The 3,613-nt window shown below is 36.4% G+C and overlaps 1 long non-coding RNA gene across 1 annotated transcript in view; it reads left to right on the forward strand.

Moving 5' to 3' along the window:
- Nucleotides 1-2,783, forward strand: part of LOC116094920 — a 3,972-nt gene extending 1,189 nt beyond the window's left edge. Inside the window, exons 2-3 of the long non-coding RNA XR_004120361.1 lie at nt 588-709; nt 2,583-2,783. This is a non-coding gene — a long non-coding RNA (uncharacterized LOC116094920). The remainder of the gene's footprint in view (nt 1-587; nt 710-2,582) is intronic.
- Nucleotides 2,784-3,613: the final 830 nt, after the last annotated feature.

Consider the following 3,613-nt stretch of genomic DNA (forward strand, 5'->3'; position numbering starts at 1 on the left):
AAAAAAAAAAAAAACTAAAAACCAACAAAACAAAACAACCCCTCCTCATTGAATTTCCATCAGTTCTTGTTACTATCTATCTTAAATTCTTTCTTCCAGGCAAGTAATGTTATTTCCTAAGTTAATAAATGTGACTTGTTCATTCTTGTCCCCTAATGATTCCACATGCCAAAAGTCTCTTCTCTTCCTTTTCTACTCTTCTTTGAACATATGTCTGATGACAAATTAAACATGTGAGATAGTGTCCATGGCAGTAAGCAAAATCAAGTAGCCCCTGTAGGCTAGAACAGGTAGAACTCTCTCATATTGGCAAAGCCACCACAAATTTGGAGCTTTGGGGCCAGCTCTGATCCTGAAGTCCCTTGAGATCTCAAGAAACTATAAACTCATGCAGTATGGAATTCATGAGTCAAAGTCCAATGTTTTAATCTGTCCTGCAAAACATACACACATACACACAGTTCAACTTAAGTGGTCCCGTTGGACTTAACTGTATTCTTTTATATATCTTTCTGCTTTTTAGTTCCATAGCTCAAAATCTAGTACTCACCATACTTGTCTACATTTATTCTTTGATTTTTCCTCAGACTGTATTAAATCTTCAAAAGTATTTAGAAAAAATCAGAGAGGAGAACAACATGATCTGAGAGACCATGGAACCATTGTGAAGAATGTATTATGTCTAGAAGGATAAAAAGATGAGTATGAGGTAAATAAAGCAAAGTAAGAGTTTGGTTCCAGGCAGAGATCTCATCTTAAGCAGTGTGATGGTTTGAATATGCTCAGTCCAGGGAGTTAACTCTATTAGGGGGTGTGGCCTTGTTTGAGTAGGTGTGGCTTTCTCCTTATCCTTACTTTCTCCTTATCCTTACTTGAAGAAAGCAAGTCCAGCGATTACACCTTATAGTATGAGGCACTGAATCTAGTATACTTAATGGGAAGATGGCACAGAGTTGGATAAAACCTCTGATACTTTAGTGGCTATGTTATCTTAGGCACCTCAATTTCATTATCTATAAAATGGACACTGAAGATTATTTGTATTAGCTAGCATCGTGATTATCTGTTAGTCTTCTGTAGATCCATCTTGCCTAGCAATTAACTAGCACTAGGTCCTTTAGTACTTTCAGTGATGGAAATACTGTGCATCCTCAGGTGTGCCATTTATTTTGCAATTAAAAGGATATATTACCATATGGTGATGTCACTCAGAGAATTTGCCTGCCTAGTTTTCACGAAGCCCTTAGATTGAATCCAAAACACAGAAAGTAGAATAAATAAATAGCTTCATCTGAGGCCAACATTAATTTAATTATAGTTGTTTTATTTATAAAAATATTAATATATTGAACATTTGTTATGTGCATACATTCTAAAACATCTTACATATGTTACATAAATTAATGATTTTATAATCCTAATTAGTAATACTAATGTTATTAATAACTACAACTTAGCTACCACTTAGATCATATGCAGCATGAGTCAGACCCTTTGGTAAATACTTTATTTATATTAACTACGTCATGTAACATCCCTAAGCAGTAGGTACAGCCAGTACTGTATCTCTGGGTTCTGCATCTATGGATTCAACCAAGTGTGGACTGAAATGATTTTTGATGAATAATATGCAACTGGATTGAATATGTCCATTTTTTGTCATTATTCCCTAAACAATGAAACATAATAATTAATAACACTTGCATTAAATTATTAATAACTGTTTTAGAGATAACTTTTAGATTATTTTTTAAGTTATAATATCAGTACATCATTTTCCTTGTTCCTTTCCTACCTCCAGCAAACTATATGAGAAGTTCTGTGTATGTTCTAAAATATATAGGAACATGTGAATAGGTTCTATGCAAACATGCTACTATTCTAAATAAGGAATTTGAACATCTGTAGATTGGGAGGTTTGCAAGGCAGCTTGGAACAAATCTCGCTGAAGATACTGAGGAGTAAAGGAACTATTGTTGGCTCAATTTACAAATCAGAAAATTGCAGCACTGAATGGTTAAGTAGTTTTCTCCAGACCACACAGCTGATAAGTTGTCTGATTCCAATATACACTTTTAGCTGTGAAATTAGAATGCAGTCCTTATCGTGGAAGTTTGAACATAATGAAGTCTCTGAGAAAATAATAAAACTACTCAAGTTCTCTTCCTTATGGTGATTCATCTTACCTATGATGTTCCTTGATTCATTTCCACCTTCCTATCTTTTCAAGTGATCAGCTGAGTGACATAAGACAAATTGCTTCATACCTATTTTCTCTCATAAGAGAAATGATATCCACCCAATAGAATTATTAAAACTGTCATCCCTAGCCTGTACCAACCCAAGCCACTACTTAGCAGGCAGTCTATAAAACCAAATGTTAGTTGCAAGTCCTCTTATGTTAGTCCACTAGAATCCCTTCAACAGTGTTGCTGCTCTAGATCCTCACTACCTTGAGATGGGTCCCTATAAGTACTGGTGTCTTGGTTTCAGGGATGAACTTTTTGTCTGTCTTCACACAGCTCTCTGAAACTCTTCTGTTGATCTGTACTCTTTTTATCTGGATCTTCAATACGTTCTAGGAAACAGTTTGCATTTACCCTCTACTTTTGCCCGTGTGTGGATTGCTCTATCAACTTCTGAGTAGCTGGATCCTAGACCTACATCTGAATAATCCAGCACGGATCTACTAGATCTATCCTAGAACACGCCATCCAACAACGTGAATGTTGTCCATTGCTGAGTTTAACTCAGGACTCTCTCAAATAAATAATGTACCCTAACACGATCATTGTAATGTCTATTTCTATCTCACGATGTTTCTGCATTATTAAGCAGCATCCCAAGCCCTAAAGATTGTGAGCACCTGGGGAGATAATTCAGATGGGAGACTCTACCCAGCTTTTTATCCCAAGTAAAAATCTCCACTGATAGGCATTTAGTTTATGCCTGTTACAGTGCTAAGTAGTTTATATATTACCTCATTGAAGTTGCCCAACAATAATTTATTAACTTTATTCTCTGTCTGTGGTGATTGACGTACATAAAGGTAGAGTAATGGTAGATATGGAATCAGAATTCAATCTGTGTGTTTTAAGTCCTCCAACTTTTCATCATTGAACACTATTGCCTCCACTAAGAGGTCACAGATCTTGCTGTGACTATCAATAGCCCAAGAACAATGGGCAGTGCTGCCTTTTATTTCCTGTTAACCCTAACCACACAGAAAGTAAGTGGCTTTTTCTGTCTTTGGCTAAGTCCAGACTTCCCATATCCCTCTCTCTGGTACCATATCACCTGTGTGCTTGGAGGAAGAGGAAAGGCAGTGGCAGAAGCTGGTGAGGTATCAGGGTACTTGTGGGTAGGAACCAGTCTTCTAATTCAAGAAAGCTCCTATATAAGCCACAAATTCTTACTGAGAAAACTAGGGAATTTTCAAGCCCATGCCTTTATACTGAGCCAAATCACCCATACACTACATGGCAGGTTACCAACGAAAAAAATTCCTCAACCTCAGGGCCTCATTTGACACAATGCCCTAAACTCTTGAATTTCATTCCTGACCTTGCTATTCACTGACATTAACAATATCTCTTTATTTATTAAAAATATT

The sequence above is a fragment of the Mastomys coucha genome, chromosome X (genome assembly GCF_008632895.1).
Source record: "Mastomys coucha isolate ucsf_1 chromosome X, UCSF_Mcou_1, whole genome shotgun sequence".
Taxonomy (NCBI): domain Eukaryota; kingdom Metazoa; phylum Chordata; class Mammalia; order Rodentia; family Muridae; genus Mastomys; species Mastomys coucha.